We start from the raw sequence: 22,694 nt of genomic DNA on the forward strand, positions 1-22,694 counted from the left end.
CTGGCCACTGGGTCGTTCCCCCTGTGGGAATGGTGGTCACCGCCTGGCGCTACGCCAGTGTTGGGTTAGGAACCCACTCTGACATGGTGGCCTTGACGTGGCGAGTGGGCTTGTACTTTTTGATCAAAATGTATCCTAACAACCTGTTAGTTTTTTAAAATTATGCTGAGAAGCAAGTAGATCAAAATACGAATGGTGGATGTGAAGCTATCTTTCTCTAGTTGTTGTAAGTTTCTAAGTGTAACTGGCGTTAGATTGAGTAAGAATTTGGTTGTTTGCGTAAAAAATTGCAAGGTTACGGTTGATAATTCTTTGACCACTGCAAAAAGCTAACCACGCCCCGCTACATTTAGGGTGCATTCACACGTGCGTATTTTCTGCTGAAGATCTGCTACAGATTTGTTTCAGCAGATTTTGATGCTCGTTGATTTCAATGGGCCGCAAAATCTGCAGCAAAAATACACACGTGTGAACACACCCTAAAGTTGCTTTCTTGAGTCTAAATCAGTTGTGCCAAAGTTTTGTGATTTTTCACTCATTTTGCAAAATTGTGCAACTATTTAAAACACAAAAAAAAAAGAGGCGGTAAAACTAATGAGATGTTCCCCTCAAAGTCTAGACAGAGGTTTTACTAAAACTTTCTGGACATCAGATACGAAAAAGGCATGTGCTGTGTATTTAGTGTGCTGGTCATAGTTGTTCTAGTCAACAAAGAGTATGGCGGTAACCACAACACTGGTAACACACCTAGTTCACTGGTGGAATTGTAAATGGAGCAGAGTTCGGTTACAGATTTAATAGCAGACATTCACATATTGTTTTTCTAATAAGCATAACCACAATATGAAATACAGGCATTCAATTGTAGGCTGGGAGAAAAGCCTGTGGGGTGGGACAATCCAGGCTGCAGTATAAGACCACCCATACTATTGTCACTCATCATTTTATAGTAGTAGAAAGACTGGCTATTGTGTCTGCTGTGACCGAGAGCTGTCAAGTAAATCAAAGTAAAATCCTGATCAGTCAGGACAATAACCTCAGAACAATAGTCAACAGCTGAGAGTTTAATGACCTATGGGGTGGAGATGTTACCAAGAGTGCAAAAAAAAAATGCCAGGCCTCAGAAGGGTAAGGAAGGAAGGGTCGGCATCTAGCACTTGACATGAGAAAGAAAAAATAAGGATCGGAGAGTTTCTGTACTTGCACTTATTGTTCATTTTCTGGATGTTTAAAAAACCAACAGTACATTTTGTTGTTTGGGGGACGGTTGCCGAATGTAGTAAGACAATATGAAAAATACAATGAATTATCAATTAATTTGAATAAGGATTTACCAGTTAGAAATAAAAATTTTACCAGTTATAGATCTGCCAGGTTCCGATGACCCTCTGTCAATTCCAATTTTATTAGGTCATAAATGTTGTGTGGAATTAAATTCACCAGAAATATAAATGTACAAAACTGCTAGTGTGCAAGACAGGTGGAAAGTAGACATTGTTGCATTTTGAACAAGGCAGTTTTACAACACAGGCTTTGGGCCTATAAGGCCACAATCACATATGTCCAGCAATCTGGTATAGTCACCAACTGGCATGGTTACACCAGATCATGAAGTTTGCCTGCAATGCCAGCGGGCAACTACACTGTCTATAGGTCTGGTACTATGTCCTATTTCAGCCTATGTGGCACCAAATTGAATGCCAGGTACAACTGCATTGCTGGACATATGAGTATTTGTAACTCTCTTCTGAAGTATATCCATTAAGATCACCCATTCATAAAAACCTTATGCAATACCACACACAGCCTGCGGACATGTGAGGCACTGTTTTTTGGAAGAAGGCAGCCATGTTGTTCTCATTCTTTTCAGTTTCATTCATATGTCCAGGTTTACACATTCGGACCACATGCATGATGTGTACATGTGTGTGTTTTCACTAGGGAAATAATTAGAGAAGTCTGACAGCGGCCTATCTTTTATGGGAACAAAGGGGAAGATTTATCAAAACCTGTGTAGAGGAACAGTGGTGCAGTTGTCCATAGCAACCAGATTGCTTCTTTCCTTTTTAAAGAGTTCTGGGAAAAATAAAAGCGATCTGATTGGTTGCTATTGGCAACTGGTCCGCTTTTACTCTGCTGCTTACTGTTTTTCAAACAGTGTGTGTCTGGTTGTTGCAAATCTACAACTCCTAGCATGCCCAGACAGCCTTTGGCTGTCTGGGCATGCTAGGAGTTGTAGTTTTGCAAGCTGCATAAGGGCAAGAGTCAGGATTTCAGCATATGCATTAGGGATTCAGACACCTAAATCAGTGGGTTCAGATCAGTTATACAGTCATGGCCGTAAATGTGGACACCCCTGAAATGTTTCAAGAAAATGAAGTATTTCTCACAGAAAAGGATTGCAGTAACACATGTTTTGCTATACACGTTTATTCCCTTTGTGTGTATTGGAACTAAACCAAAAAAGGGAGGAAAAAAAGCAAATTGGACATATTAATTTAATATTTGGTTGCACACCCTTTGGAAAAAATGATGAGCTGATAAGTACTGGAAGGGTTAAGATTTTTTAAATAGAAGTAATTTACAAATCTGTTTAACTTTCTGGCACCAGTTGATATGGAAACATTTATTTTCCTCTGCAATACCCATTTAAGACTACTAAGGGAATTCTACAGGGCAAAAAAAAAGATCTGATTTCATATCCAAAGGGACCTTAAGACTGGATAGTGCCTTAACAATAAATAAAACATATACTGACCAATAAATAAAATCTGATACTTACAGATACGAAGATTTATCATTGTCGGCATAAATCAAGTTCTTTTTACCCCTATTTACCTGGGTGTTTGTCTTGTGCGCATCCCCACATTTATTAAAGAGGTGGACTTTCTTCATAAAAAGCAAAGTAGCTTAGATGTAGACAAGTTTCTATATGTGGTCTCAGCGGACATGAATTTGCCCAAATGTAAAAAAAACAAAAACGATAAAACAAAAGTTAAACAGGTATTTCAGCCTTAGACATCTTATCCCCTATCCAAAGGATAAGTGGATAAGATGTCTGATTGCAGGGGTCCCGCTGCTGGGATCCCCACGATCAATGTGCAGCTCCCATGATGTCACAAGGGGGCGTGGTGTGACATCATGTCTCCGTTTCGGGAGCAGCGCCCGGCACAAAAGGCCCGGAGCTGCACGAGAATGTGGGGGTCCCATCGGCGGGACCCCTGCAATCAGGCATCTTATCGCCTATCCTCTGGATAGGGGATAAGATGTCTAAAGCCGGAATACTTTATATATATATATATAAAAAAAAAAAAAAAAAAAAAAAAAAGCTTTCTGGTAGTTATTGGAAAACTGCAAATGCAGTGTTTTTTAACCAAAGTCAGAAGTGGATCCGTAAGGGAGGAGAAGTGTAAGTCCTTCCTTTATATGTCCTATTCCTTTTGAATACACTTCTGGCTTTGGCTCAAAAACTGCAGTGGCCGATATCCAAAAACTGCCAGAAAAAAAACCAAGTGGAAACTTAGCCTTACAGACCAAAAATGATGAGACTGGATAAAGATAACCAGCTGAGAAACTGTATAGATAAATAAAAGTTCTTTGTTATGTTTTATTGTTGCATCAATTGGGATTGTAAGAAAAGTTTTTAAAATGTTTATTAATGTTTTAATAAATATTTGATAGTTTGTTCCTATGTATTGTGCTCATGATCCCAATATAACTCAGCAATGTAAAATCAATAAGAAGGTGGCAGTAATACAATACGGCTGTGTTTAGCTAGCATACCTGTGTACTGACCCAAAGCAAACATGACGGTTTAGTCTCAGAGAAGCTGTTTAGGGGTAAATGTCATTCATTGTTTTATTGTGAAGCGATTTCTTACTGAACTTTGCTACTATGTGAAAAAAGAGAGCGTCTGACCCGCTCGACCCCCATTCTTAGAATACACAGTGCCACCATTGAGCGAGGTCTGCTTCTGTTCTTAGTTATATATATATATTAATGATAAGGGATTCTGAAACATCCACTGCCCATAAAGGGTATACTTGCATGTTCTAATTCCTTCTATATATTATAGCTATATATAAGAGTACAATAAAGTAAAAAATAGTATTTTTACTTCAAGAAAACCACTTGTACTCTGTGTTTATTTGAATGGAGAAAGCAGAGGGAGTGCAGTCATATCAGCTATCTTTTTACCTTTAGGGTTCATGGAATGTACCTGTATTTTTCGCCGTATAAGACGCACTTTTTCTTCCCCAAAACTGGTGCGTCTTATACGGTGAATATACACCTATCGCGGCGGTCCCTGCGGCCATCAACGTCCGGGACCCGCAGCTAATACAGGACATCACCGATCGCGGTGATGGCCTGTATTAACCCTTCAGACGAGGCGATCAAAGCTGACCGCCGCGTCTGAAGGGAAAGTGACACTAACCCAGCTGTTCAGTCAGGCTGTTCGGGACTGCCACGGTGAAATCGTGGCATCCCGAACAGCTTACAGGACACCGGGAGGGACATTACCTGCCTCCTCGGTGTCTGCTCTGTGCCGGGATCCCCTTCATGGCCGGCGCTCTCCTTTGACGTCATCACATCGTTGCGCACGCCATCCCATCATCCAATAGGAGAGGCGTGCGTAGTGACGTGATGACGGCGACGTATAGCGTGGAACCCGGGGAAGAAGACGTCCGGAGCGTCGGGGACACGGCGACAGTGATGGAGCAGGTTGAAGATCACTATTGGGTTCAGAATCTTTTTTTTTTTCTAGATTTTGCACCTTTAAAATTGGGTACGTCTTATATGCCGGTGCATCCTATAGGGCGAAAAATACGGTATTATGTACTACCTCTGTTTTGTACAGAATAGTAACTTTGGATACCGTAGCAATCGGTCGTATCTTCTGCAGCTGAAGTCCAGCTTCTGCATTCAGGAGTGGTATTAGGGGTGAAAACCAGGGAATAGAAAGCTGTATGTATAGAATTACATGCAAAGCAGCTCTCTGTTGCCACCTAATGTTGAGTAAAAAAAGCATACAGGATAGGCACAGCAAAGGACTTTTAGTCCAGGAGGGTGCTTCTGACTAAGGGTCCCAAAATGATTCAATTCTAAATGAAAGAAAGCGACACTCCATAGGTAGCGAAACAAAATCGTGATTTATTTACCTATCAAAAAAATTGCAACGTAGGATCAAAATGTTGATCTCTGAAGAGATTTAAAAATGGCTTCCACTATGGGCCCCATCCAACCAGACAGAGCTTGAGAGGATCTACAGAGAAGAATGGCAGATAATACACAAATGAACCCTTGTGTCATCATGCTCAGGCTATGTTCACACAGTGCAATTTCTCTGCTTCTGATCAGATTCCATTCCACCAAATTGGCAGCGGATTTTTTGCAGATTTGAGGATTCTGTGTGGAATGTGAATGGAATTTGTGCAGAATTTCTGCAGAATTTCTTGCTTTCAACACACAGATTTCAAATGCAATTCAGAGTCCCATTGACTATTGGCAGGTTCAATGTCTATGCAGAATCCAGAATGTTACATTTCTGCAGCGGAATTTTTGTCGTGTGAATGGGACAGTGGAATCCCCTCCAAAACTATCGGGGAGATTTATCAAAACCTGTACAGAGAAAAGTTAGCCAGTTGACCATAGCAACCAGATCGATTCTTTCATAGGCCTAAAAGAATGAAAGAAACAATCTGATTGGTTGCTATAGGCAACTGGTCAACTTTTCCTCTACACAAATTTTGATAAATCTCCCCCAATGTGTAGTATATTTTGCTGAATTCAAGCTGAATTGTTTCCAGTTGGATTCCACTCAAAAATTCCACTGTGTGAACACTAGAGGTTGTAATCTCTGACAAAGGAGCCTCAACTAAATACTGAGTAAAAGGTCTGAATACTTATGTCAATGCAATATTTTAGGTTTTTATTTTCAATAATTTGTTTAAAAAAAAAAGTGAAAGTCTAGGACATTAGCTGGAGGTTAAAGTGTAAATAACAGCAACTCTTCATTTCCTACACGGTCACTTGGCTCTACAGCTGTTTAGAGTTTGAATGGTCTTTTGTTTTTCATTCTGCAATTGATCACAATATATTTCTCATGTACAAATAATAATGAATCACTCTGAACCAGGGACGGCTGCTATAAAGCTGGTGTAGTGCCAGAGCAATTAACCCCTTAAGGACCCAGCCATTTTACACCTTAGGACCAGAGTGTTTTTTGCACATCTGACCACTGTCACTTTAAACATTAATAACTCTGGAATGCTTTTAGTTCTCATTCTGATTCCGAGATTGTTTTTTCGTGACATATTCTACTTTAACATAGTGGTAAAATGTTGTGGTAACTTGATCCTTTCTTGGTGAAAAATCCCCAAATTTTATGAAAAATTTCAAAATTTTGCATTTTTCTAACTTTGAAGCTCTCTGCTTTTAAGGAAAATGGATATTCCAAATACATTTTTTTTATTCACATATACAATATGTCTACTTTATGTTTGCATCATAAAATTGACGAGTTTTTACTTTTGGAAGACACCAGAGAGCTTCAAAGTTCAGCAACAATTTTCCAATTTTTCACAAAATTTCCAAACTCACTATTTTTCAGGGACCAGTTCAGGTTTGAAGTGGATTTGGAGGGTCTTCATATTAGAAATACCCCACAAATGACCCCATTATAAAAACTGCACCCCCAAAGTATTCAAAATTACATTCAGTCAGCGTTTTAACCCTTTAGGTGTTTCAGACGAATAGCAGCAAAGTGAAGGAGAAAATTCACAATCTTCATTTTTTACACTCGCATGTTCTTGTAGACCCAATTTTTGAATTTTTGCAAGGGGTAAAAGGAGAAAATGTATACTTATACCTCATGTCTATGTAAAGTGTTCGGCAGGCGCAGTAGAGGACTCAGAAGGGAAGGAGCGACAAGGGGATATTGGAGAGTACGTTTTTCTGAAATGGTTTTTGGGGGGGCATGTTGCATTTAGGAAGCCCCTATGGTGCCAGAACAGCAAAAAAAAAAAAAAAAAAAACACATGGCATACCATTTTGGAAACTAGACCCCTTGAGGAACGTAACAAGGAATAAAGTGAGCCTTAATACCCCACAGGTGTTTCACGACTTTTGCATATGTAAAAAAAATAAAAAAGAATTTCACTAAAATGTGTGTTTTCCCCCGAAATTTCACATTTTTGCAAGGGTTATTAGCAGAAAATACCCCCCAAAATTTGGAACCCCATCTCTTCTGAGTATGGAGGTACCCCATAAGTTGACCTGAAGTGCACTACGGGCGAACTACAATGCTCATAAGAGTCATATTTGGCTTTTTGAGAGCAAATTTTGCTCGGGGGCGTGTCGCATTTAGGAAGCCCCTATGGTGCCAGGACAGCAAAAAAAAACAAAAAAAAAAAAAAAAAAACACATGGCATACCATTTTGGAAACTAGACCCCTTGAACGTAACAAGGGGTACAGTGAGCATTTACCCCCCACTGGTGTCTGTCCGATCTTTGGAACAGTGGGCTGTACAACATTTTTAATTTGCACAGCCCACTGTTCCAAAGATCTGTCAGACACCAGTGGGGTGTAAATTCTCACTGCACCCCTCATTACATTCCGTGAAGGGTGTAGTTTCTGAAATGGGGTCACATTGTTTTTTGTTTGTTTTTTTTGAGTTTGTCAAAACCGCTGTAACAATCAGCCACCCCGGTGCAAATCACCTCAAATGTACATGGTGCACTCTCCCTTCTGGGCCTTGTTGTGCGCCCCCAGAGCACTTTGCGCCCACACATGGGGTATCTCCGTAGTCGGGAGAAATTGCATTACAAATTTTGGGGGGCGTTTTTCCCCTTTTACCTCTTGTCAAAATGAAAAGTATAGGGCAACACCAGCATGTTAGTGTAAAAAAAAAATTTTTTTACACTAACATGCTGTGTAGACCCCAATTTCACCTTTTCATAAGGGGTGAAAGGAGAAAAAGCCCCCCAAAATTTGTTAGGCAATTTCTCCTGAGTACGGCGATACCCCATATGTGACCCTAAACTGTTGCCTTGAAATACGACAGGGCTCCAAAGTGAGAGCGCCATATGCATTTGAGGCCCGATTTAGGGATTTGCATAGGGGTGGACATTGGGAATCACTGGCGTAGAATACCCCTAACAGGGTGCCTCCAGCTGTTGCAAAACTCCCAGCATGCTTGGACAGTCAACGGCTGTCTGGCAATACTGGGAGTTGTTGTTTTGCAACAGCTGGAGGCTCCATTTTGGAAACAGTGGCGTACCAGACGTTTTTCATTTTTATTGGGGAGGGGAGCTGTGTAGGGGTATGTGTATATGTAGTGTTTTTAACTTTTTATTTTATTTTGTGTTAGTATAGTGTTTTTAGGGTACAGTCGCAAGGCGGGGGGATTACAGAGAGAGTTTCCCGCTGCGAGTTTGAGCTGCCGCGCAAAATTTGCTGCATCGCAAACTTGCAGCCTGATACCCTGTACATTCACAGGTGGGGTGGGGGGGAGGGGGTACCTCCAGCTGTTGCAAAACTACAACTCCCAGCATGCACGGTCTATCAGTGCATGCTGGCAGTTATAGTTTTGCAACAGCTGGAGGCACACGGGTTTGGAAACACTGAGTTAGGAAACAGACAATGTTTCCCAACCAGTGTGCCTCCAGTTGTTGCAAAACCACAACTCCCAGCATGCCCAGACAGCCGAAGGGCATATTGGGAGTAGTGGTTACGCAACAGCTGGAGGAGAACAGTTTGGGGACCACTGTGTAGTGGTGTCCAAGCTGTAGCCCTCCAGATGTTGCAAAACTGCAACTCCCAGCATGCCCAGACGCCAAGGGCTGTCTGGGCATGCTGGGAGTTGCAGTATACAGGGTCCCATTGCAGCAATGCATGTCGCTTTACGGCGACGTGCATTGGTGTAAAGGGCCCGACCGCGGCTGAAGAGGAACTCACCTGTCGCCGCCGCCGTCTTCATCGCTGGGATCCGGGTCTTCAGGGACGAGGTAAGTACCGGGGCCGGTCCCCAGCAATCCCCGGTCCCCCGCCGCGTCCTCCGGTCTTCCTCCCGTCCTCTCCGGACTTCCAGGGGCCGGGCAGGGCGGGAGGAAGTAACCGCCCCCCCCTGCGATTGGTCGGTTAGCTAACCGACGGATCGCAGGGGATAGGAGGAGGTGGCAGGCTTGCCACCTCGCTCCTAGCCTCCAGCATGGTCCTGGCTGTTTGTGACAACCGGGATCATGCAAAATTACCGGGCGGTCGGGTCCCAGAGACCCGATCAGCCCGGTATCGCCGCAGATCGCAGGGGCGATTTCCTCTGCGTTTGGCCCCCCTCGGCGTTTGCCCTGGATGCCTGCTGAAGCATTTCAGCAGGCATCCGCTTCCGATCTCTGCCCGGGACGCGGCAGAGACCGGAGAAACACCAGGACGTACTAGTACGTCCTGGGTCCTTAAAGCCCAGGGTGCCAGGACGTTCTAGTACGTCCTGGGTCCTTAAAGGGTTAAAGGGGAGGGGGGGACATACCTAAAAGCAACGCAAATCTACATTTTCAGATAAACATTTTATTCATGTGTTTCTTTGTCTATTACACTGTTTTTGCATAGTAGAAACTTCATACAACCACACTGTTCCATTCAAGATTTTAAGCTGTAATCTCAAAAAGGTGTATTCAGCACTTAAAAAAGGTATCCCCCTATCTATAGGATAGGAGAAAACACTCTGCAATCTCCAGAATGGGGCCCTGTCTATGGGAGATACCAGAGTGCTTATCCCCTAGCCTGTGGATAGGGGTTAGGTTTTTAAAGGGGTACTACAGTGGAAAACTTTTCTTTTTATATTAATGAACTGGTGCCAGAAAGTTAAACAGATTTGTAAATTACTTATATTTAAAAATCTTAATCCTTTCAGTACTTATTAGCTGCTTTATAATACAGAGGAAATTCTTTTCTTTATGAATTTCTTTTTTGTCTTGTTCACAGTGCTCTCTGCTGACATCTCAGTCTGTGTCAGGAACTGTCAAGAGCAGCATAGGTTTGCTATGGGGATTTTCTCCTACTCTGGACAGTTCCTGATACTGGCATCAGGTGTCAGAAGAGAGCACTGTGGACAAGACAAAAAAAAATTCAAAAAGAAAAGAATTTCCTCTGTAGCATACAGCTGCTAATAAGTACTGGAAGATTTTTTTAATATAACTAATTTACATATCTGTTTAACTTTCTGGCACCAGTTGATTAGAAAAAAAAAAAAAAAGTGTTCCACCGGAGTACCCCTTTAAGGGCTGAAATACCCCTTTAACCCCTTGAGGACGCAGGGTTTTTGCATTTTCGGTTTTTCCTAATCACCTTCTAAAAATCATAACACCTTAAATTTTGCACCTAAAGACTCTAAAGGGCTTATTTTTTGTGCCACCAATTGTAATTTATAATGACATCAATCATTTCACCACAAAATTTACAGCAAAATTGAAAAAATAAATAAAAATATGCCATTTTGTAACTTTTGGGGGCTTCCAATTCTATGCAGTACACTTTTCGGTAAACATGACACCTTATCTTTATTCTGTAAGTCCATACGGTTACAAGGATACCTAATTTATAGAGGTTTTATTTTACTACTTTAAAAAATTATAACTACATGCACCAAAATTAGTATGTGTAAAATTGTCATCTTCTGACCTCCATAACTTTTTACTTTTTCCATATACGGGGATATGTTTTTTATTATGGTTACATATTTTTTATATGGAATTTGGGAAAAGGGGGGTGATTTAAACTTTTAATAAGGAAGGGGTTAATGGTTTTTAATTTTTAGGAGAAATCATTGGATTCCTCATACAGATCAATGTGGTTTCATAGAACCACATTGATCTGTGTGCTCTGCGCTCGACTGAAAAAGACTGGTCCTGCCAGGCTTTATCATTCACAGTGCAGCAGGCAGCACGGAAGGAAAGGTAAGCCCTCTGGCTAAATCAGCAGTGGATCACCCCCCCACCCCGCGCAATTACCAGGGATGGTTTAAATGTCCCTTTAGATCTAAAGGGTTAATAGCTGACCGATTGCCGCATGTCAGCTATTAACGCCGGCACCCAGCTACAGGAATCAGCTGGGGGCCAGCCGGTAGGACGCAGGATCGAGTCAGGAGCCCGCGTCATACACAGCTTGCCATCTCAGGACAAGCCGGCTCGTTCAAGTTGGCAACCGGTTAAACACATTGAAGAATGCAAGAAACTGCACAACTCTTGTTCTTGTGTGGTAATGCAGCTCAGTTTCATTGAAGTGAATGGGGCCATGGTGTAATGCCAACTTTTTGGAAGAAAGCATCTACGGTTTTCTAAAAACAGATAACACCTTTAGGTTAAGCAACTTAATAATACAAATGTTTTCATTTAACCATGCCTGAACCTCAGGGTAGGGTGGGTTCACACAGGCACAACTAAGGCACAACTGTGGGCAGCATTTGGGTCTTTTTGTATCATGTTGTCAAACATTTTCATTCTGGAACCTGTTCTACAACAGTAAGAAAAGAGGAGCCCACATCATGTTTGTTTCCAGTTTCCATCATGTTTGTTTCCAGACATCCACAGATCCCAAGAAAGAAGGGGCTGCAGCACTGATACAGTGCTGTGGATCCCTTTTTCCTGTACAGAGATGGTTATGTCAATTTGGCTGCGTAGGAAGATCCATTCACTTGAATGAATCTGTGTTCAAGTTATTGTGTAAAGGATTAGCAAGATGTATTCAACTGAGACCCTGGCCAACCAAAAAACTAATTCATATCCTAGAGATATGCTATAATTTTATGAGATGGGAATGCCCATTTAATGATTAAAAAAATAACATACAAAAAAACATGAATATTTAAGTTTTCTAAAACTTTCAAAGGTTGGTTATACTATCTTCTCACTTCTGAAGTTAACAAATCTTCCTATAATCACACAAGGTCTAGGAAGAAGACATCAATGACTTGTTCTGTAAGCCCACTGAATGGTGCACCTATTATGTCACGTCACCTTTGTTATGTGCCCTTTCTTCCATGATTTAGTCTAATACATGCTTTTGGTTTTGTCTTTCATGTCAGGACATCATAAAACCCACAAAAACAATAGCCTGCAGTCTTGTGTTCAGATCATTTCACATATACTTTACAAAAGTATTAACTGGGTCTACCATATACCATCACCCAGGGAAATGGAAAACACGTAGCAAAAACCACCAAAGCAAAAAATAAATGTGCTATGGTAAAATAACTATTTGTGAAATACAAAAAACTCGGGGGGCTTCATATATGACCTCCTGTACAATTAGATGAACACTAAATTACTGTGGAGTCATTCAAATAAAGTTTAAAACATTATAATGTTTATTGCTTCATTTAAAAATACATGTGACATGATGATAAAAACATATAAATAAGGGGGGAAAGTCCACTGGGGGAGACTAAACAAAGGGGCGACACTACCTGCTCATGCATATAGAAAATGGAATAACAATGAATAAGGTGCATGAAAAGTCCAATCCTTTAAAGTGCATAGCTTAGGGGTTAAAAAAAAAAAAAGTGCAACAGACAGATGGACATAACATTACATACCAAAAACGGAACATACAATGTATTAACAGGAGAGCAGGAGTGACGCCACCCCAACGATCGTTTCGGTGAGTCCTTCGTCCTGGGGGTCGACTAGGGTGCACTGCTCTGCTGCAGAAAGCCCACCTGTATAGGAATGTACGTACACACACTGCTTTACACATTGGGGGGGGAGTAGTAGAAGTCTGTACATTTCCACCCCCCATGTGTATAGCCGTGTGTCTGTGTGTACATTTCTATACAGGTGGGGTTGTGTGCAGACTGCAGAGCATTGCACCATAGGTCTGAAGAAGACGTTAGGGTGCAATGCTCTGCAGTGCACTTACCCCCATGTGCATAGCAGTGCAGAGGCCCTTGCTGGGATGATCACCAAGATGCAGTCCCTTACATACCCAGCTAGGGCCGCAGTATGAGCACAGTGCACTTTGTTTTTTCTGTCTCTGTGTGTGAACACTGGTGGCAGCTCTCTGACCTACCGGGCTGGCAGGAGAAGATGGAGAGAGTACAGTACAGGTACACGATCCTCCAGGTGCCTGACCACCCGCGCCCGCCCGCAGCAGCCTCATGACCGCCCGCATATTTTGGGTTGGGTCCCGCAGGATCACAATCCCTATGCAGCCCTCTAGTCCACAGTTTGGAGAACACTGGCCTACAGTAGCAAGATTCTTCACAACAGAAGAGCTGAAACTAGCAGGCAATTACTGACTAAGTTCTCAAATGTTATGGATTAACTTTAAAGCCAATTAAATGTTCAGGAGTCCTATCAGACAAGAGAGAGAGCACAGAGGAGTCCTATCAGACAGGAGAGAGCACAGGGGAGTGATATCAGACAGGAGAGAGCACAGGGGAGTGCTATCAGACAGGAGAGAGCACAGGGGAGTGCTATCAGACAGGAGAGAGCACAGAGGAGTGCTATCAGACAGGAGAGAGCACAGAGCAGTGCTATCAGACAGGAGAGAGCACAGAGCAGTGCTATCAGACAGGAGAGAGTGCAGGGGTCCTATCAGACAGAGAGCGCAGAGGAGTCCTATTAGACAGAAGAGAGCGCAGAGGAGTGCTTGCCCACCCTCACTTACTGGACTTTGTCCATGCCTGTGTTTCAGCTTGGACAAAGCCATGATTTTATAAGCCACGATTTCTATAAAAAGGAAATTAAATTTTCTTACGAAGTATATTAGAAAGGTTAATGTTTTGCCAAGATGTACAACATATAAAACGTTTGTGTGTCTGACAGTGCCCATTTAAAGGGGTTATCCACCATAAGGTGATTTTAGTACGTACCTGGCAGACAGTAATGGACCTGCTTAGAAAGGATCTGTGCTTGTCTTGGGGCTAAATGGCTATGTTGTGAGATTACCATAATACTGTGGCTAGCTTTTTGTGAACTGGTATTTCCTGTTTGAGTTTTCTTCTTTTGCCTACAAATCCCATAATTCCCTTTTCCTCCCTCCCACACATCAGCCACCCCACCAATTGAAACATAAATGAGCCGCATCCATTCAAAAGACCTGTGGTTTTCAATCAGGGTGCCTACAGCTGTTGCAGTAGTTGCAGATTGATCTCTCTCCCACCAAGCGATCCCTCCACCCATTAAAGCAGACAGGCTCCCTGTCATCAGCTGACTAGTGAGTCAGGTCTCGGGCGCATTGCAACCTGGGAAAAATCTGAGACAACAGTAATTTTGTAATATTGGGGTAAAAATGACATAAGAATTGTGAGAAAACCATCACACACAAGTACAGACACTATATTATGAACTACACTAACTTTACAGCCCCTGTAGCATAGTCAAACAAAAAAAATTCCTGGAATACCCCTCCCTTTAAGTAAAAAAGCAACTGCGTTCTATAAAAGGCAGCCCCCACAGCACCATTCATGAGTCTACTTTCCAGCAAGCATATGCCCAAAGCAATATAGGTTCCAGTAACCAATATAGTAACCAGGATTTCTATTCCATACTGTAAATTAGCATTCACAACGGGGGAGATCTAAGAAACAATAAAAATTATGAAAGTAATGAACAGTACACACTTTTTACAGCCTTGAATTAAATGTTGTGTAAATCTTCTGTAATAAAAGTTATGGTAGTTTGTTTAATATATGTCCTAATGTGGCCTGAGCAGATAACTTGGAAACCTTGATTCCTTTATACAAGCAGCACTGTCTAGGGCAGCTGACACTAGTATAAATTGTGTTATACAGCCACATTCCCAGTGATATCTTGGGGCTGTAAAACTGAAACCCAAATATTTAAATAAGCACAATATAAAAGCCAAATTTGTCAGCAGTTCCAAGTTTCATGGGAGAATACTGGGAACTGGACTGCAAAATAATCTATGGAAATCCCACACAAAAGCTGCTGTTTTGAGGTACACAAAAGCATTGCAAGGACAGCCTTGGGAATAGGGCTTAAATTTAACAATTTTGTTTTTTCAAATGTTGCAAAGTATTCCAAAAGTTTAAAAGGGGTACTCCCGTGGAAAACTTTTTTTTTTTTTAAATCAACTAATGCCAGAATGTTCAACAGATTTGTAAATTACTTATATAAAAAAAATCTTAATCCTTCTAATACATTTTAGGGGCTGTATACTACAGAGGATTTTTTTTTTCTTTTTGGATTTCTCTTATGTGACGACCACAGTGCTCTCTGCTGACCTCTTCTGTCCATTTTAGGAACTGTCCAGAGCATCATATGTTTGCTATGGGGATTTTCTCCTGCTCTGTACCATTCCAAAAATGGACAGCAGAGAGCACTGTGGTCACTACATCAAAGAAATCCAAAAAGAAAAGCATTTCTTCTGTAGTATATAGCCCCTAAAAAGCACTGGAAGGACTAAGATTTTTTAATTGAAGTAATTTACAAATCTGTTTAACTTTCTGGCACCAGTTGATTTAAAAAGTTCCACCATATAACCTGTTTCAAATTATTATGCAAATTCTATTTAAGTGTCACAAAGATTAAATATTTTGTTTTCCAGTCTAACTCATGGATGACATTGTGTCTCAGGGCTGTTTTGATCACTGAAAACAATCTCGGGCACCTGTGATAATTAGACTGCCAGGTGAGCCCAATTTAAGAAAAAAAACCACTGAAGGTGAGTGTTCCACATTATTAAGCAGAGCACCATTTTCAAGCAATAAGGGGAAGAAAAAGGATTTCTCTGCTGCCAAAAAGTGTGAAATAGTTCAATGCCTTGGATGAGGTATGAAAACATTAGATATGTTACGAAAACTCAAGCGTGATCATCGCACTATCAAAGCGCAATTGTCATGAAATCTGGGTGCAATAAACCTGCACACAGCCTTTGTACTGTGTGCAGGTGGTGTGTATAGTAATGTTTTTACCTAATATTTGCAGGCTTTCATGACCCTCCAAAAAATGGTTTTGATCAAAGCCACTGACGGTCAGATAAGTGTGGCGCGAGGTAAGCGATGACCTGTAGGTCAGCGCTGGGACCACTGTGTGATTGACACACAGGTCCCAGCGCATGCGCCCTTCAGCTCACTTTTTTTGGCTGGTTATTATACTCGTGCCCATTATCTTCTTTCTTCTCTCTGGTGGAGACGCACGCGCAAGCAGGACAGTTCTCGATACTAGGGGCAGAGGAAGTGCACTCTCTGCACCTAGCACTGCGCAGGTGCACTGAGGAGGAAGACTGTGGCGGAAGCGAGCACTCACTGGGGAGCGCACGTTAGATGAGCTGAAGGGCGCATGCGCTGGGACCTTGTGTCAATCACACAGCAGTCCCAGCGCTGACATACAGGGGGTGGGCATGGCGGCGGCGGGGCATCGCATACCTCGCGCCACGCCTATCCGACCGTCAGTGGCAATGATCAAAAGCATTTTTTGGGGTCATGAAAGTCTGCAAATATTAGGTTAAAACATTGCTATACACACCACCTGCACACAGTACAAAGGCTGTGTGCAGGTTATTGCACCCAGATTTCATGACAGTTGCGCTTTAAGAGATTTGTGGCTGATTCAGAGCACAGACAGGTTCATGCAGATAAAGGCACATTCAGGAAGATTTCAGCCATATCCATGCATCGGATCAAGCGAGCAGCTGCTAAAATACCATTACATAGCAGCAGATAGATATTTTAAGCTGCTGGTGCCTCTGGAGTCCCACGAACATCTAGGTGTAGAGTACTCCAGAGTCTTGCAACAGTGCATAAACCTTCTATTCGGCCACCACTAACCAATGCTCACAAACAGAGATGGCTGCATTGGGCAGAAAAACACATGAAGACTAATTTTCAAACAGTCCTGTTCACTGATGAGTGCCGTGCAACTCTGGATGGTCCAGATGAATGGAGTAGTGGATGGTTTGTGGACGACCACCCTCTTCCAACAAGGCTGCGACTAGACATGAGCAAACTTCCAGTAATTCAATTAGTCACAAACTTCTCAGCTCGGCAATTGATTACTTTAGCCTGCATAAATTAATTCAGCTTTCAGGTACTCCAGTGGGCTGGAAAAGGTGGATACAGTCCTAGGAGACTCTCTCCTAGAACTGTATCCACCTTTTCCAGCCCACCGGAGCACCTGAAAGCTGAACTCATTTATGCAGGCTAAAGTCCGCAAATGCCGAGCTGAGAAGTTCGTGACGAATTGAATTACTGTAAATTCCCTCATCTCTAGCTGCGACGTCAGCAAGGCAGTGGTGGAGTCATGTTTTGGGCCAGAATCATGGGAAGAGAGCTGGTCGGCCCCTTAGGGTCCCCGAAGGTGTAAAAATGACCTCTGGAAAGTATGTGGAGTTTCTGACTGATCACTTTCTTCCCTGGTACAGAAGGAAGAACTATGCTTTCCGCAATAAAATAGTCTTCATGCATGACAATGCACCATCTCATGCTGCAAAGAATACCTCTGCATCAAAGGCTGCTATGGGGACAAAAGGAGAGAAAGTCATGGTGTGGCCTTCGTCCTCCCCTGACCTCAATCCTATTGAGAACCTTTAGAGAACCCTCAAGCAAAAGATCTATGAGGGTGGGAGGCAGTTTACATCCAAACAGCAGCTCTGGGAGGCTATTCTGATATCTTGCAAACAAATCCAAGCAGAAAAACTGTCCAAAAACTCACAAGTTCAATGGATGCAAGACTTGTGAAGCTGCTATCAAATAATGGGTCCGATGTTAAAATGTACTATGACCTGTTAAAATGTTTAACCCCTTAAGGACTGAGCCCTCTTTTGCAATTATGACCACCGTTACTTTACAAATTAATAACGCAAAAACTCTTACCGAATATTCTGATTCTGATATTGTTTTTTTGTGACTACTTTATTTTGGTGTAAAATTTTTGGCGTTAATTGCATCCTTTTTTGGTGAAAAATCCCAAAATTTCATGAAAATTTTGAAAATTTATCATTTTTGTAACTTTGAAGCTCTCTAATTGTAAGGAAAATGGATATTCCAAATACATTTTTTCTTCACAAATACAATATGTCCACCATACTTTTGCTTTTTGAAAAAATTAGAGGGCTTCAAAGTAGAGCAGCAATTTTCAAAAATTTCATGAAAATTGCTAAATCTGAAGGGCCAGATGTTACAGAACTACAACTCCCAGCATGCCTGGGCAGTCGAGGCATGCTGAGAGTTGTAGTTTGGCAACATCTGGAGGGCTACTGTTTGGGCACCACTGTAACAGTGGTCTCCAAACTGTCACCCTCCAGATGTTGCAAAACTACAACTCCCAGCATGCCCAGACAGCCTTTGGCTATCTGGGCATGCTGGGAGTTGCATTTTGGCCCCCCCTATTGGTTGTCACAGTAAAAATCGTTTTACTTTCACTTTCAAACCCCCCGCTGTCGATTCCCTACCTGAGCAAAGATCCAGCAGGCTCCAGCGAAGATCCCAGGTCCCCAGGCATCTTCTCCTGCAGGTACGGCCTCAATCTTCTTCCCAGAGCCCCCCTGTCCTGCGCTGCCATTGGTCAGAACTCCGTTCTGACTAATGCCAGGGGATAGGAGGAGATCGCAGCTTTGCGACCTCACTCCTATCCTTTAGGCTGATCGGGGCTGTTGCTGATAGCTCCGATCAGCCCTATTTTTCGGGTGATCGGGTCACCAGAGACCCGATCAGCCCGGAATTGGAGAAAATCGCATGTCTGAATTGACATGCGATTTTCTTCGATCGCCGACATGGGGGGGTTCTCAGGACCACCCTGGGCGATGTGCCAGGGTGCCTGCTGAATGATTTCAGCAGGCATCCGGCTCCAGTCCCCAACCGGCTAGCGGTGGGGACCAGATTTCCCACGGGCGTATGGATACGCCCTCGTTCCTTAAGGACTCGGAATGCAGGGCGTATCCATACGCCCTGTGTCCTGAAGAGGTTAAAAAGTTAAAAGTTTGATTGAAATTGCTTTTGATTTCAGTAAATATGCTGCAAACATAAATGAAAATTTTCAGTCCTTTACAACCTATAAAGTGTTTTGAAACTTACTGTGCGTAATAATTTGGAGCAGTGCATTGTAAATTTTTTATGCTTAAAAAAATACTGTTATCGTTAGGTTTGCTCAGCAAAATTTAAAATTTTACTCTAATAGTTGATAACATGAGAATTATGTTCACTGTTATTTATATCAATTATTTAGGTAAATGAGAAAAATATAATTTGCCTAATAATTTGGAACAGGGTGTATGCTATGCATATTGGCCATCATCTTTGGGAAGACCACTTTTCCATGCAATGTTGGGTGGTATGCTGGTGACCCCCCCCCCCCCCCAATATAGCAAGCTGCACCTACCTGTAACTGCTTCCAGAAACGTCACGATCTTCCATCCCCGTGGTCGGGAGGAATCAGCCTGAGAGCCCCCAGCGTTTCCGGAAGCAGTTACAGGTGGGTGCAGCTTGCTATATTGCGGGGGTCCCCAGCGACGGGACACCGGCGATCTGACATCTTCAGATGTCTAGGAGCAGTGTACCCCTTTAAAGAGGTTTCACTGTACCATATGTCTGTTCAATCAAAACTGTTCTATACAAAAAAAAAAAGTGAGTGAGTGAATTACATAATCTTAAACAGTACATTGTTATGTCTATAGACACAGATTTTGCCCCACATTATGAGCAACAAACACTGCGTTCTCTATAGCGAAAAACCTTCTGGTCCATTTGCAAAAGACTCAGAAAACACCACAAGTCTTTCTATGCATAGAAAGTTTTCAGACAATTGTTCGCCAACCATCCTTCAGCCACTAGACCTCATTCCTGACATTTCAGTCACCCGCATGTCAACTTGGAGATGAAGCAAGTTTATCTCTCAATGTCGGCATGTATAACATGTACAGGACTAAACCTTCTGTCCTGTTGTATATCTCTGACTTGTTGTCATCCGCAACAGCTTGTCTGGGCAAATAAAATTTCCTACACAATGACAGTCATTAGAGAAATGCACATTCACATAGGAAAACTTGCAAAACTAGATACGCGCACAAGACACAACAACCCACCCCCCCTCCACATACACTACCACCACCTACAATAGCCAGGACTCCCAACATTAGAGCTTATGGGTGAGCAATAAAAAAAAGTCAGTCCAAACATACAGGTCCATACAATGTAATTTCTGCGATCTCAATGGGGATTTAGGCCGGGTTCACACGGCAGAATTTCTGAATTTATAGCCAATACACTTCAATAGGATTCTGCTGTCCCATTCACAAAGCAGAATTTCCGCTGCAGGAATTCCATTGAAGTGGATAGGCTATAAATTCAAGCTGAATTTTCATGCAGAATTCCATGCAGAAGTGTAGTACTTCCCCCCGGCTGCAGGAGTCTGCAGGTGGCTGATGAGACTACTGTAGTGCCGGTACTACTACTCCCATCATGGAACAGAGTCTGTTCCATGTTGAGGATAGTAGTAGTACAGGGGCTTCTGAGGGATTGATCACATTGGGTTTAAATTCGGAGATAAGTTATTAACCTGGTGAGAGGGCAGCATGCCACTGCTCCACTCCCCAGTGGTGTATATTTCAGTTTCATAAATTCAAATACCCCACCGGGAGTCCTGAATGGCCAGCACCAAGTGGCCATTCAGAGCCACTTGGTGCTGGCCATTTAGGACTGTATAAAAATTATACAGTGCAGAACCTAGTTTTTCATAGAGCCAGCCGGCCGGGGATTGCAACGCAATGCTGTCTGCTTTCCCAAATCTGTATGCATCCGGTGTGGAATCTGCACAAACTTTGACTGTTTAATTAAATAATGTCTATCTTTCACTGAGCTGCGGAATCAGTGCGGAAATTCCCCATACATACCACACAGATTTCGCAAATGATAAAAAAATTTGAAATTCTGCACAGAACCAATACGGATGCAGAATTAACACATATGCGGAATTTACGTCGTGTGAATTTCCATCGGGCTCACAGGGCAGAATTTCTGCACTGATTTCTGCATGAATTTATAGCCAATTAATTTCACTGTAGTTCCTTCAGTAAAAATTCAACAGCAAAAATGAGTGAATGGGACAGCAGAATCCTATTGAAGTGCATAGGCAATAAATTCATGCATACTTTTCATGCAGAAATCCATGCAGAATTCAGGGCAGAAATTTCTGTTGCGGAATGTTTGATGTGGAATTCCTGCTTTCCACACTCCAAGTCTGGTCTTGAATTCAATGGGGATTACATTTTTGTGGAATTGGTGCAGAAATCGAGCAGAATGCATGCGGAATTTGGCATGTATTCCATCTTTTTAACTGTGCAGTGGAATCATGCAGAAAGCATCCAGATTCTGCAGCACAAAATCTGAATCAATTTCACAAATGCGGAAAAAGATGCGGATTTCTGCAAAAACAAATGCGGACATGCAGAGTTTCTGCCGTGTAAACGCGGCCTTTGGCTAAGTTTCCACTTGGTCTTTTTTTGTGTGGAAAAAAACGCCAGTGCAATTTCTTGCGTCTAACGTTTTTTCTGGCATTTTTGCATTTGAGAGGAAATTGCATTTTTGGCCCCTTTTGGCGTTTTTTTTGTTTTTTTCAAAATTTTTACCAATAAAAAAATAAATAAATAAATGAAGTAGTGATGGAAAAAAATTTATTCAACGAAATTTATTTTAATACATTTTTAAACAGGGATCAATTTATCTGGGCCGGCAGGGCACTAAAAATATAGCCGACAATAATAAAAATGTAGTGTGTGTGTGTTTTTCACTTTTTTTTAAGTAGTACTACTACTCCCATCATGGAACACACTGTTCCATGATGGGAGTAGTAATTCCTGTACTAATAGACAGATCGCCCCGGGTGTCACTCCTGACCCCTGTTGCGATCGTCCATAATATAGCAGAGATGCGGAGTGGCTCTATACAGCGCTCGCATCTCTGCACTATACTCCGGCCGGCCAGTGATGTGAATAGAGAATATCACTCATTCATATCTTCCACCCAGAGTGGTGATTGGCCGGATGGTTGCAGCCAATCCCCACCCTCAGCGGGAAATATGAATGGCGAGTGGCCAGCCAGAGAGCAGCGATGAGAGCGCAGGAGAAAGCCGCTTTCCATCTCAGGGATGAAGGATGATCACAGCAGGTGTCAGGAGTGACACCCGCTGTGATCTGTCCTTAACTGCAGGCACTACTGCTCCCAACATGGAGCACACTCTGCTCCATGCTGGGAGCTGTAGTACCTGCATTAATAGACAGATCGCAGTGAGTGTCACTCCTGAAACCCGCTGTGATCCTCCTGTATAATTTATAAATGCGGGCGGCCAGCCGCTCTTCTCTGGTCCCCTGCACTGACGTATATATACACCTATTCGTATTTCGTAGAGAGTTTTGATTGGCTGGAGTTTTGATTGGCAATCAGCTCTCTGCGGGAAATATGAATATGTGTATATATACAGCAGTGCAGGGGACCATAGAAGAGCAGCCGGCCGCATCTATACATTATACAGGAGGATCGCAAGAGACCCGGGACAGTCAAATAGTACAGGTACTACTACTCCCATCATGGAACAGTGTGTTCCATGCTGGGAGTAGTAGTACAACCTGAAAAATGTAAAAAAAAATATTTAAAAAAGTGAAACACACACACACACACTACATTTTTATTATTGTCGGCTACATTTTTAGTGCCCTACCAGCCCACATAAATTGATCCCTGTTAAAA

At 42.4% G+C, this 22,694-nt stretch overlaps 1 protein-coding gene across 3 annotated transcripts in view; it reads right to left on the reverse strand.

Moving 5' to 3' along the window:
- Positions 1-22,694, reverse strand: part of STOX2 (storkhead box 2) — a 259,571-nt gene that overhangs the window by 214,926 nt on the left and 21,951 nt on the right. The gene's annotated exons all lie outside the window — the stretch shown is intronic.

The sequence above is a fragment of the Hyla sarda genome, chromosome 1, assembly GCF_029499605.1.
Source record: "Hyla sarda isolate aHylSar1 chromosome 1, aHylSar1.hap1, whole genome shotgun sequence".
Lineage (NCBI taxonomy): Eukaryota > Metazoa > Chordata > Amphibia > Anura > Hylidae > Hyla > Hyla sarda.